The sequence below is a fragment of the Anser brachyrhynchus genome (assembly GCF_964034855.1).
Source record: "Anser brachyrhynchus genome assembly, contig: SCAFFOLD_149, whole genome shotgun sequence".
Taxonomy (NCBI): Eukaryota; Metazoa; Chordata; class Aves; order Anseriformes; family Anatidae; genus Anser; species Anser brachyrhynchus.
Genome location: NW_027664114.1, coordinates 27,978 through 41,637, shown reverse-complemented (window position 1 = coordinate 41,637; position 13,660 = coordinate 27,978). Strand labels below are relative to the sequence as shown.

The 13,660-nt window shown below is 53.6% G+C and overlaps 1 protein-coding gene across 2 annotated transcripts in view; it reads right to left on the bottom strand.

The window, feature by feature from the left end:
- Nucleotides 1–13,464, bottom strand: part of LOC308186280 (serine/threonine-protein kinase PAK 1-like) — a 40,408-nt gene extending 26,944 nt beyond the window's left edge. The window contains exons 1-5 of one of the 2 annotated variants that reach the window (XM_080608414.1): nucleotides 13,288–13,464; nucleotides 12,752–12,814; nucleotides 12,391–12,551; nucleotides 8,595–12,272; nucleotides 8,223–8,288 (exon numbers count right to left, since the gene is read on the bottom strand). The gene's annotated coding sequence lies outside the window, so the exon portion shown is untranslated. The remainder of the gene's footprint in view (nucleotides 1–8,222; nucleotides 8,289–8,594; nucleotides 12,273–12,390; nucleotides 12,552–12,751; nucleotides 12,815–13,287) is intronic. The other variant, XM_080608415.1, reaches the window with a different exon arrangement.
- Nucleotides 13,465–13,660: the final 196 nt, after the last annotated feature.

Sequence of the window (13,660 nt, the reverse complement as noted above, 5' to 3'; positions counted from 1 at the left end):
ATAAATGACTCCGGACAGAGCCAGGAAATAGACATAAACACAACTGGGGACAATACAGGACTGAAGGCTGCATGGAAGGGGAAGGCGTACGTAAGTAATACCCCAGAATTGGGCCTACAACTGAGAGGAGCTACCACCCTAACCCTGTTTAGTGTTACTAATGTCAACGAAGGAAACTACCGGTGCATAGTAACACATGAAAATAGCACAGATTATGGGATAAGAGAAATATTGGTATATCCAAAATTGGATAAAGGGATATTGGTAGCCCACCAAAAAGGATCTAGAAGAAAAAGGGAGGACCAGGTACCATGGACACAAGTGGTACAGATCCCACACGGGCAATCATCAGAGAATTTACTGGTAGGATTGGTTAAAGATTTTGCCATAATGAAAGGAACTGATAGAATTAAAATTCAGTTGGGCATTAGAATCTCTATTTGCACAGGTAGCTACTTATCGAAATAGAGAAACGATTTATAAACTTACAGGACAAGTAAGGCTTTAGAGATTTTAATATCCAACTACAAGCTACAACTAAAATGGTCCTACAAAATCGATTGGCATTAGATACAATGTTATTAAAGGAACATGGAGTATGCGGATTTCTAAAAGATCGTATTGATCATTGCTGCATCCACATTCCAAATGTGACTATTGATGTAGAACATGACATAGAACAACTGGCTCGAGTGGAACAAGATGCAGAACAGGAAGAGAAAGATAGGACAACAAGCTGGTTGGATAAAATTTTTAGCGAATGGAATATTAGTAATGGGGTTAAATCCTTACTGGAGACAGTAATTATATTGGTGATTGTAGGGGTACTAATTTGGTTAACATTTATAACGCTGAAAAGTCTGATTCTAAGGAAGACAACCTGGAACTGGACAGTGATGCAAACCACTGCTCGGCATATGGAACCACATCCCCAATACCCTCCACCGGCCTATAACAACTTTGGATTACAGAGAAAGAATCGGAGGAACCCAGGAGGCGAAATGGAATGAAAACGGAATAGACAGGATCTGTTCCAGATCAAGTGAACCCAACCAGAAGAGCGAATGTAACATAGAGCAGAAGTGGTGGACTTATGAAATGTGACAATCCTAATCTTTGTAATTTTCTTGATTCCTAATTTTTGTTTTAATGGGGTAATGCACCAATTCATCATGAGGAGTAAGGAGGACTCAAAGAATGCTCAGTTTGCAAGACATCTAGATAACTGGGGCCTCTTGGACCCTGGATCAAACCAACCTTGCGGTTTGGACTGCGATCAAGGGCTCAGAGAGGATGCGCAAGAAGAAAAGGTAAAAAGTTCAACTCTGATGAAGACATCTTACTTCATCCCGACGACCACCCAGACGACCACCAGAGAGTGATACGCAAGCACAGAAGGACCGATTAGATAATTAGCATACGAAGCGGGGCTAGGCAGAGCTAGGAAATGAATATGCATAGATGTGTTGTAAAACTTAATGCATATGTAATATTTTAGGAGATAAAAGAGAACTGAGTGAACAAATCGGACGAAATTAGATTTGGGCAGGCATGCCCCTAACTTCCAGCGCCTAATAAAAGCACCTTCATATAAGCACTTTGTGGCTTATGTGTCTTCGTGAATGCTAACAAGATGATCAGGTCCAACCGTTAACCGTGCACCGGTTGACCGTTAACTGAGAGCCTTCTCTCCTTCGGCTTCTGGCCCCAGACAAATCTGAGGGAGGAAGAAGCTGAGGCCTGTACATGGCAAAGGACAGAAGGTGAGGCTTGGCTGTCCCCGAGAAGACAGAGCTTCAGCCCTGTGCCCTCCAACCCTGGGCCCATCCACGGGGAGACAACTCATCCTCACCCCCAGAGGGGACTCCGGAGCTCGACCCGAGCTTTCTGCTCCTCAAAGGAGCCACATGGGAGGAGATGGCCACCCTCAAGTGAGATTTTGCAAATGAGGATCTCTTACCTCTGGTGGTGGCAGCACCTCGGGTCTCCCCTCTGGTTCCAGTTGCTTGTGCCAGCATGTGGCAATCCCAGCCCTGACTCCAAAGAGTTAGGAATTTTTTCTTGTACTCCTTGAGGAGAGCTGAGCCGTAGGAGCGTTGGCATGGGGCGCCCTGGCCAAAATCGGCCATCTGCGCAGGGTCAGGACCTGAGGAGGGCTGGCTGTGGGGAGCCTGGCCTCGGCCCAGGATCAGGAAGGGCCCGCGCTTGTGTGTGGCTGCGGCACTGCCAGTTTGAGCAGGGGGTTCTCGGGTGAGCGCTGTGCAGGTAACACGGAATTTTTCATAAGTACAATGTGGTGGAGGCAAAGGTAGCTACCGCGCATGTAGCAACCTCCATATTAGCCAAAATTCTGTTACACTTCCTTGAGGGATCCGAGTTTAGGATCCACAAAGAAAAAAATCTCTCTTGGAGGAAGGCAAATCTTTTTTCTAGAAGCATGCCGAGGTGCGAAGGCAAGGGTAGCTACCAGGCATACACTTCCCTCTAAACTTGGCCAAACTTGTGGTGTCCGTACCCTGAAGGGCTTTGTGGTGCCCTGTGGTGCTTCCTGCGCTGGAGCCCAGCTGGTATCCCAGGGGTGGGAAGTCATTTCACTGACTTCACAAACGAAGCCCTGGTCCTCCAAATTGCACTGGTGCCAAAGTTAACTTCCTACTTTCTGTTCAGGTCCTCTAACAGCGAAGGACAATGCTGAAATAAGAAAATCTTCCCCAACATCCCCTGACATCATAGAGGAGATCATAAAGGAGTTAGAGGAGGCAGCACCTGGTGGGTATATTTCACTCTGTCCGCCATAAGACTTGGGAAGGTGAGGTTCTAAATCCATGTGTAGACACACCATAACCTGCACAGCAGGAAGGGATGGATCAGAGCGGAGACACTCAATTTCACACCTGGCAGGCACTGGTGAGCCTCAGAGAAGGCCGAGAGCCTCTGCTGCCGCTTGTGGGTCACGCCGTGTCCCAGGGGCAGCTGCTAGCCCAGCACTACCATAAGTGGTCCGAGCTGTTCCGTGCAAACATTGGTATCCAGCCAGCAGCAAAGGGCTTCTGCTGAACTTGTGTTCAGCTCCTGCACAGCGCTGCTTGCAGCTGGGCGAGTTCAAGGCAGGAGGCACAGCCCAAGCAGTCCTTGCTGTCTCATTTGCCGGGAGACACATGTCACTGCAGGGGAAAAGCACCCTTGGCGCTTACCTCAGTTTCAGCTGATTTAGCTGTCAAATTCTAGTTGGGTTTCAAATGACTTGGCTGTGCTTCTCCTCTTGTTTGGGGACTGTGGGCTCTTCCCTGATGCCCACGACTGTGCCCACAACATGGTTCAAGAGCTTGCGGCTCAGCCTGATGTGTGTGACTCTTGCCCTTCCCATGGGATGGAGTCAGCATGATGGGATGGACATGCTTCTCAGAAGGGCTGTTCCTGCCTCTGAACTGGATGCAGCTTTTTTCTGTCCTCTTTGAAGGCACGAATTGAGCAACATCTTGCAGTGTGCCAAAAATGCACTATGTGCGATGTGAACAAGAAGATCTCCTGCAATCTCCTGGTCTCGCAGCAGGCCAGATTTTGCTGTCTGTGCTGGTAGACTGCCAGGGGTCGAACACTTAGATTTTTCTTTGTGAATGACATGTTGTTTGGAGTAGTGAGTACCTCCCCCAGAAGCCCAGGCCGTAGCTTCTAAACTTTAGGGATGTCTTTTGAGAAGCACTACCTTTCAAAGATACCGTCCTCGAAAGGAGGAGCGGTTCCTTAGGGTCACACTGTCCTGCTTTCTTTCTAAAGGGCTGGTTAGAGAGACTGTGCCGAAGGAGGTGCTTTGGCGAGGAAGCGGTCGCAAGCTGCCACTCCCTGGCAAAATTACAGGGGCAACACAGGCAACTGCCCCACCAGGTAAAGGCTGTTTCTTGGTCATCCGCTGTCACCAACCAGAACCAGCATGCGTGTGCAGGTTCTTGCCCTGGTACCCGCTCTTGCAGCTCATGTCAGCAGCCAAACCCAAGAGTGTCAGTAGGCAGCAAGTGTTGCAGAGGAAGGCAGGAGTGGCTCCCTGAGGATGGCTGTCTTCCCCGGGCTGTGACAGCATGTGAGAGCAGTCCAGCGGAGGGACGCTCACAAAGCTCTGTGGCTGTGGCTAGAGAGGGGTCACCTCCCAGCGCACCCAGTTCCCAGGGATTTTGGAACCTTGCTCTTGGGGGAACGAGGCCGTCAGAAGCCCATTGAGCAGACGATGGGAAACGGGACCCCTCCTGTGAGCTGAGGCCCAGAGTGATGCCCTGACCCAGTGCAAACAGGGCACTGCCATAGAGCTACTGATGTAGGTGTCGATGTGACAGAAACTTCTCACGGGTCTTTGGTTGCAGAAGTGTCCCCAGGGAGGGCTTTGCCAGACCCTCGGCTGCTTCCGGCGCTGGAGCCCAGCTGGTATCCCAGGGGTGGGAAGTCATTTCACTGACTTCACAAACGAAGCCCTGCTTCTCCAAATTGCACTGGTGCCAAAGTTAACTTCCTACTTTCTCTTCAGGTCCTCTAAGAGTAAAGGATAAAGCTGAAATAGTAAAACCTTCCCTGAGGTCCTCTCACATCACAGGGAAAATCAGAAAGTACTTCGAGAAGGCAGCACCTGGTGGGTATATTTCACTCTGTCCGCCATAAGACTTGGGAAGCTGAGGTTCTAAATCCATGTGTGGACACACCGTAACCTGCACAGCAGGAAGGGATGGATCAGAGCGGAGACACTCAATTTCACACCTGGCAGGCACTGGTGAGCCTCAGAGAAGGCCGAGAGCCTCTGCTGCCGCTTGTGGGTCACGCCGTGTCCCAGGGGCAGCTGCTAGCCCAGCACTACCATAAGTGGTCCGAGCTGTTCCGTGCAAACATTGGTATCCAGCCAGCAGCAACTGGTGTGTGCTTGCAACTGTGCCCAGAATATGGTTCAAGGAGGAGCAGTTCCTTGTAGTCACACTGTCCTGCTTTCTTTCTAAAGAGCTGGTTAGAGAGACTGTGCCGAAGGAGGTGCTTTGGCGAGGAAGCGGTCGCACGCTGCCGCTCCCTGGCAAAAGAACAGAGCCAGTGAAGTCAACTGCCCCACCAGGTAAAGGCTGTTTCTTGGTCATCCGCTGTCACCAACCAGAACCAGCATGCGTGTGCAGGTTCTTGCCCTGGTACCCGCTCTTGCAGCTCATGTCAGCAGCCAAACCCAAGAGTGTCAGTAGGCAGCAAGTGTTGCAGAGGAAGGCAGGAGTGGCTCCCTGAGGATGGCTGTCTTCCCCGGGCTGTGACAGCATGTGAGAGCAGTGCAGCGGAGAGACGCTCACAAAGCTCTGTGGCTGTGGTTAGAGAGGGGTCACCTCCCAGCGCACCCAGTTCCCAGGGATTTTGGAACTTTGCTCTTGGGGGAACGAGGCCGTCAGAAGCCCATTGAGCAGACGATGGGAAACGGGACCCCTCCTGTGAGCTGAGGCCCAGAGTGATGCCCTGACCCAGTGCAGATGGGGCACTGCCTCACTGGCACTCCTGGGCTCCCGAATTTTGTTCAGTTTTGTCCCTAAGGCTCCGAGTGTGCCTCGAGCAGCGAAGGTGGGCAAGCACCTAAGACCTTTTAGAACTCCAAAGAGCTGGGGGAGCAAACCTGAGACACTGGGCCCTCAGCATTATGGCAGGGAAAACAAAGGATGGAGGGAAAACAAAGCTGAGAGGCAAAAGGGAGGCTCCAGAGTGCCTTGAGTTGCAGTGCCTTTGGCAGATTCCCCAGCTTCTGCTGAACCTCAGGAAGCATTGCGGCCTGAGGATTTTCACTTGCTCAAAGATGCTAACCAAATGAAACAGAACACTTCCTGGCAATGTCAGACCTCCGGTGAGATTACCAGTAGTGCGCAGGACACAGCAATGTCCACAATTGTTCTTGCAGGCGTGGATGGGGAGAACAATGCAAACACTGCAAAGCCCCAAAAATTCCGAAGTTACTGCATAGGAGGCCGTTACTGCATAGGAGGCGCTGTGGCATTCTTGGTTGCCTTCCTGCTTCTGATAGCTGTGTACTTCATGCTGTGTGCTTGTCAGGCGTTGGTGGCAGAAAAACCAGTGAGTTGTTGTTCCCCCGCTCCCTCTCCTCCTCTCCCCCTCCCAAATTCTTTACCGTATCTTTGTTAACATTATTATGTGGCTGCTGCCAGCCAGGAAGCAGTTGTCGTTAGCGTATTGTGAAGTGAGCAGTTAGTTTTTGACCAGACTCTTCTGAAATTTCTGCTGTCCAGTGCTTTAGGTGGCCTCTAATTCCTGGGCATTCTGTTCTGGAGCCCATTTTTCTGTTGCTGGTCTTAGCGAAGCTTGGCCCTTCCGCAGCAAGAGCAGAGCCAGGGACAGCCGTAGGCAAAGCGAGGTCAGGAAGAGAAATGCAGGAGCTGAGAGAGGGTGCCATCAGAGAGAGAAGCGCAGCAGTGCCAGTTCCCCCCCAGCACAAGGCACCCTGTTCTGGGATGCCCTGAATTGCAGGTGTCCGCCTCAGCCAAGGTGTGCCAGCTACTGGGAGCATGGGGATGAGCCCTGCCAGCTGCGGGCATTGCCTTGGAGAGGGGCAGTCGGTGTGTCACAGCCGCACCTGAGCGCTGCCAGCGTGCGTGTCCTCAGCACACACAGAGCTTGTGTGTTTAATTACACATCCCAAAGAGCGGATGGGCAGCACCTCCCCGAACAGGGAGCCGAGGCCGTCACCTTGTTGGGCCAGGGCCAGGGCCGGGCAGGGAGCTGAGTACTGGTCCTTGCAAGGCGCTCTGAAAAAGGGCAGCCGGTGGCTGTTGGGACCCGGTCGTGCTGAGCCCGGCTGTGGACCCCTGTCTCTGCGGGGGCCAGGTCTTCTTGCTGGGACAGCACGTGCAGAGCAGGCAGGTCAGGATGGCTGGCGAGGCGCTGGGGAGGAGACAAGCTGGGGCAGGATGTGGAGGGGAGCAGAGTCCCAGCCGAGGGCACAGGGCACCCTGTTTTCTGCACAGAGCACTGTGTGCCCACAGCTCACGCACAGCCGGGTGCCTGCACCCTGCTGCCTCGCACCCGCCTGGCACCGCAGCCGCAGCACGGCCTCAGCAAGTTCCTGTCTCCGCAGGCGCCTCGCCGCAGCCCAGGCAGCCCAGACTGACACCCGCAGCCGCTCCGTGAGCCCGTACAGGCGGCCTGACCACCGTGGTACGCCTGAGAGCCAGGCCCGACGCCAGCGGCCACCATCAGTGCCTGGAAGAGCGGCCCGCCTGCCACCAGCCCGGCCTCCACGGCCCCCACGCCCGGCAGCGGATCAGTGGAAGGTGCACGACCGGCCCAGCAGCCCCCAGTCCTCGTGGGCACAGACACCGCCCCCACGGCCCCCCCACCCTCCTCCAAGGGCTGGGGCAGGCCCCCCCGGGATGCAGCCTGGGGCAATTACTGACCCCCGGGCTGCAGCTTAAATAAATATTGTGTAATACAGCACAGCAGTCCGGGTCTTATGTATAGCAATACCCAGGAACTGCCTGGCTACCTTCCCTTCCCTTCGCTGATCTTGTTTTGCAAAACTTCTGGGCTAGCTCCAAATACAGAACTGCTTGTCAATACCAGCTGAACACCCCTCCACGTTAAGACCCTCCCAATTTTGGCCCTACTTTGGAGGTAGCTGCATGCCTGCTAGCTACCATTGCCTCCTCCAGGGAAGCTTCTGCAAATGTTTGGCATTCTGCCTGAGAAACATTTAGCTCTGGGTATCAGCTGCAAGTTTGTGGTCCACATCAGGCTGAGGTGTCGAGTAGCCAGAGCCTACGAGAACTGCTGCAATCAAGCACAGAAGAGAAACATTCCCCGTGCATGGTGTGATCTACCTCTTCCTTAGTGACCTGCAGCGACTGGAGGGGGCTCAGGCAAGGATGTGGGACCCAGACACGAGCCAGGATTTCCAAAGCCGCAAAGGGGCCTGCTGAGCTGGAGGCTCCCTCTTGGCCTCTTCCCAAATCCTCTCTCCAGGCTGTGCGCAACACCCCGCAGGGACCACGCCGCCAAAGATGTGGCCCCTCAGGTGTTTCTTACGGGAAGATCTCTGCTGGACACAAAGGAAGACCCCACTGCAGGGGGAGCGTGCAGACCCCGGGAAAAATGATCATCCATGTTTGTCATGGAGAAGCCCCCTGGCCAGTGAGCAGCTGAACCCTTGCTGAGCTAGCTCAACAAACCCTTAACAAACAGCAAGGAAATGAACACGGACAACTTACCACCTGTGGGACCCATACTGGCAGGCTCAGGAGCAGGATTCCATGGAGGCACTTGACCAGTACTGCCTGTGGGCACAAGTGGGATCAGACACAGGTAAGGGGAGCTTCCATTGCCTCTTGGGGCCTGCCTCTTCCTCAGTGACCGGGAGGCACTGGCTGGGGCTCAGGTAATGACATGGCCCAAACAGGAAGAAAAGCCTGGGTTCTTCCCTCTCTGTGGAGAGGGGCAGGGGTGGCATCTCTCCAAGTGAAGAAATATTCAGGGCTCATTTGTGCAAGCCCCCTCAAGGCACAAACGCACTTGGAAGACCCTGAATAAACTATTACAGCCCATTAGCCATCTTCCTTCAAGGAAGCACACTCGCAACGTACCTCGGGGATCCTCCTGAGGCTCCAAACCATGATCCAGCTGAGAAGCTGGATATCGAGAGCCAACATCGTCATCATCTAAAATCAAGCAGAGATGAGAGACGTTGCCATGGCATGCTGTGCTCTCCCTCTTCCCCAGCACCCTGCAGTGACTGAGGGGGCTGAGGCAATGTCACGGGACAAAGATGCAGGTGGAAATTTCCCAAGAGGGGCCAGCGGCCTCAGCCCCACAGGGGCTCAGACCCGGGCTTCTCGGCCCCAGCGCCGCTCCCGGCCCCCCCGGCAGGAAACAACCCCGCAGCAGCCACGGCCCCACCGTGCCACCCTGCGGGGCTTCTGCCTCCTGCCTGCCCCCTGCCCGCGGTGCCCGCCCGGCCCTGCTGCCATCCCGTCCCCGTCCCCTCCATCCATACGCGTGCCGCGCAGCACCATGCCGCCCAGGGTTTGGTGTTGGCCCCGGCCCTGCCCACCCACCTGCTCCCGGTGGTCGCCATGGCGCAGCCTGGGCACCCCGGGCACACAGGGCCACCAGCAGGAGGAAGAGGACGCAGGCAGGGGCCGTGGCTCCCCACACTCGCACCATGCTTCCACCACCGCCGCTGCAGCTGGTGCTGCTGTCAGGACCGGTGCGGAGCAATGCCTGTCAGTCCCAGCAGTCCCCAGATGAGCATCTGCCTTGCCACCCTTTAATGTTGGTGTTGGGTTTTGTTTTTGTTTTGAAACATATGATGCAGGTTATGGTAAACCTTCAGGTAAACCACAGATCAATAGGGAAGAAGTCCCACACGAGGGAAGGCCGTGCTTTTCTTCCAGGCAATGGCGCATGCTTTCATGCTGCATTCGACAAAGAAGCTCTCTCCATTTTGCGCAGTGGCAACAGGCACGACTGCAACACACGCACGTGTAGGCAGCACCTGCAGGTCCCAAACCCTTAACCAATTTTTAGATAGCACCAATTTTTTATGTAGTGGCTTTCCCTTCATCCATAACCCCTTTTTTCCTTTCTTTATATCGGGTGGCTCTCCTCCATTGCTCTCTCGGTCATTTTCCTCCCCAGTGTCTGAGCAGGCACTGGGAATCGTTTCCAGAGGAAGGGTACTGCTGAAGCTACAACATTTACTCTCGGGAAAAAGAGAGTATGTAAAAGAATACATACTTCCTTTCTTTTTTCCTTTTTTTTTTTAAAAAAAACATCTCTGAAATCAACGCTGCGGCCTGGCAGCAAATAACTATGGGAGTAATGATGATTCCTCATCCTCACTGTAACGTTGTAGTTAATCTCATAAAGAAGCAATTTCCCCAGGCAGTGGCCATTTGAGATGGGAAGGGGCAGTAAGAGGAAGTTTTCCTTAGACTAGCTCTTCCCCCAGAACACCTCGCCATCCAGCAACAAATTCAGTTCACCTGCTCCGCCTGATCAGTCAAACGCGCGTCCGACTCCAGCAGTGGTTCTGACGTGGTTCGAGAATCACCTATCCACAGAATATCTCGGGTTTGTACACTCAAATAACGCAGTCTTTTCCAAATAAGGCCCAGAGCTCACACTCCGAGTGCAGCCTAACAGCACCAGAGGGCCGGTAGGCTAAACATTCCCATCCTGGCAACAGTACCGACCCGGGCAACAGTAAGCATCCCTTCTGCACTTTCCTCGTGAACATCAGCATAAGGAAACAGAGACCTCCTCGATCCAAGGTTTAAGAAACAAACGCAACGGTCACCCAAGCAGGTTGTTTCCAGCAAACTAACGGAGAAATTAAGGTGACAACCGGGTGCATCCAGAGTTAGTCAGATCCTGAGGGCAGCTCCTTTGGGAAACGGAGGAGCAGCGCGCCAGATGACGGCTACCTTACAGCACACCCCTCAGAGGCACTGCTACGAAAGGAAGGCAGAAGGTTGGAACTCAATAACTCGCAAGGCGCCCGTTAAGGGGGAAGCTTTAATTTCCTCAGCAGAACCTCCTCCCTGAAGGCCGCCCAGGGACTCTTTGCTTCCCTCGGGAGACGGCAGGGACGGGGCAGGGCGGTGGGACGGACGGCCCAAAAGGCCTGAGGAAGGGCTGAGGAGCGGGAGGGAAGGGCAGGGCGAGGGCAAGGGCAAGGGCGGCCCTGGGCCTGACAGGGCACCTTGGGCCTAAGCCCGGGCAGCAGCTCCCCGTCTCACAGGGCCCGGGGGGGGCTGCCTGTAACAGGAGATGCGGGCAGGTAAATTTTACAAGCACTGCATCACAAATACCCTGCAACACCTGAACTACTCACTGGGACAGCCTCCTTCCTCGCCTCCTGAAAGCTCCAGCTGGCAAACCAAGGACAAAATGAAAGGCGGATGTGGAGGACCTCGTAAGATACTATTTTGTTCCCTGTGTGCCCACTGCTGGTGACACGTAATGCCTCCTGTTCCCAAACCACATCGGCACGTTACATCTTTACTACATGCTGAAAGGAACTCAGCAACTTGAACACAACTTAGAATTCCCCATCCCGGCAGCAGGCTGTACAGCTGAAGCTGCTTTAGCCAATAAAGTGTGTCATGCTGCCCCTCAAAGGTTTCTTCCTGGGAACGTCTGCTGTGACACTCCTGACGTATTACTTCTCGGAATGGCAGAACTGCGCTGGGTAGGCCCCACAGCAAGACTCGTATTTCTGTCCTTCCCTTTCAGGAAAGGATCTCCCACCTTGAATTTACTAATTTTCATGATGGTGATACACAAATTGAAGTTTTGAAAAACTGAATGTTGATTAACAGATTTCTAGCACAGCCTGTGCATCAAAATTCATTTCTCTCCATTCAGGTAATCTTAGTTTCTGAGTTACAGTTACAGTCAATTTTTTTTTTTTTTGTGCTCAGAAAAACGAGGGGACTGGTTGTCCCAAGTCAGCCAGGGAACTGATCTTTGGTCGATGCACCAAGCAACTCAGCTCTCTTGGGGAAACTTAAATAGAACAGACAGATCTCCAGACGGATAAAAAAAATAAATCAAGTGATAAAAACCCAACCGACACATCTGATACCCCAGCTTATTGAACAGCACAAGGGTTTAATCTACAGGCTCTGTCCAAAGCAGCAAGAAGTGACAGATTTAATCCAAACCAGTTGCCCGCTCTCACTCTCTGATCTGGAGACGTTATTGGACAGGCATGCGTAGCAGTAACACTTGTAAACGCTGGGTTACTGCACCACAGCCCCAAATCCCTCACGGGCCCACTAAGATACTTTTACTGATTGATCCACAATAAACACTCCCAAAAAGATTCTCAACAAGTTAAACCCCGTTTAGAAAGAATCTGAGGAACCTGTCACTGCAGCAACAAAGGGCTGCAATTGTATGCAAAATCTCCAACACCCTCCTTAGCACCCTGCTAGCTCAAGGACCGTGTGGGGCTTCCGTGCCCTGAACGAGTCCACCCTGGCCGCATAATGCAGATGTAATGTTCGAGAAAGCACATACCGTTAGCGAAACTTATCAGATCCACAGCAAAAAGAAAAGGAAGTCCACAAAGGAAGGACTTTTGACCTCAACATGCAACCCCAGTTACAAATAACTTCCTATCTACCAGCGGGCCGCGTTCCCCTGGCACTCAGTCACTCCGCAGCACGGCAGCCACCTTTGTTCTAAGGATGGCAAATTCTAGTTAGAAACGCTCTGTAGAAGAGTGATGTTGTCCCCTTTTAACATGAGCCGGCCTGCAGCACAGAGAAGGGAAAGAGGGGATTAGAGAGAGCCCAGAACCTGAGAATAATCTTGCGTTTTCAGAAAGTATTTCCTGTGGTTGAGCAGGGTTTTGCCCATCACGGTTGGTACCTCTCAGTGCTGCTACCTAGAAGGCTCACCCAGGCAGGTTTCAGACCGCGCGTCGCTCGGGTTGCACAGACACACGACACACCCAGCTGTTTCCTTGATTTTGTCTTGGAGTGAATCTCCTCTGCGTCGTCCAGCACCAAATTCATGTACTCGTCAAAGCCCTAGAAATCAGCAACAGTGGCAATTAGTTCAGCAACAACACAAACCATCGTCAGCTTTGCTGACCCAGGCTGGACAATGAAGACTAATTGTTAGCGATTTTTTTTTTCCCTTGTGCTAGCTTCTCTTGACAAGAAAAAATAGGATTGTGAATGAGGGAAAACAAACTAACGACGTAACGCGGGGTCGTGCTGATACTCACGATGATGCAGCCTTCTATCCACATGTTCACTTGCTCGGAAAGCCACACCTGGATCCTCGACCTCTGCAGAATGAAGGAGGAGAGTAAATAGGCACACAAACACCGCGAGTAGTTCTGTTCTCTCTCATGTGTTCAGAAATACCCGCTAACCATAGCCGCTAGAGCTCCCAAACACTCCAAGGAGCAACTCTCAGGGGCACTTTCAATTAACAGTCTGACATTTTAGAGTGTTATAGGACCGGGTGAATACTACACGTTTGCTGAAGAACACGTTTCCAGTCACAAGGGAACACTCCTGCACGCCCGGCTGCACGATCCCACTCCCGTTAACACGAGGGGGCAACGCCGCGCTGCGCAGCAGCTCCTTGTACCCACCAGCACGCCGCACAGCTCTCCATTCCCCACAAACCTGCCCCGAGCAACCGGTGAGAGCCGAAAACTCAGCGAGGGGGATCCCCGGACCCTCCCCGCTCCCCCCACCCCTCCCCCAAATCCCCATCCCCATCCCCTCCCCGTCCTCTCCCTGCGCTACTCACGCTCTGCAGGTAGCAGAAGATGAGGTTCTGCGGCGCTGCGTGAAGGGCTCAGCACGGGGACAAGAGCTCCAGGCCCGGAACAAGGCCTCAAGGCCCGGGCCGAGACCCCTGAGGCCCGGGCCGCCCCCCACCCGCTCCCCCGTCGCCCCCCGGCCGCAGGAAGGCTACGATGGGCTGCACCATCACCGTCTGCACCTTCTGGCCCTGCCCGCGCTACGCCGCGGCTACCGCCGCCTCGCTGCTCCCGCCGCCCCTGCTCTGCCGCCGCCGGAAGCCGCTGAGGCCGGGCGGGAGCGCGCAAGGGACGCTGGGATTCTGGCGGACCGCGGGGGGCCGCTCTAGCAGGCCGGGAGGACCGCGTCTCTATGGTCGC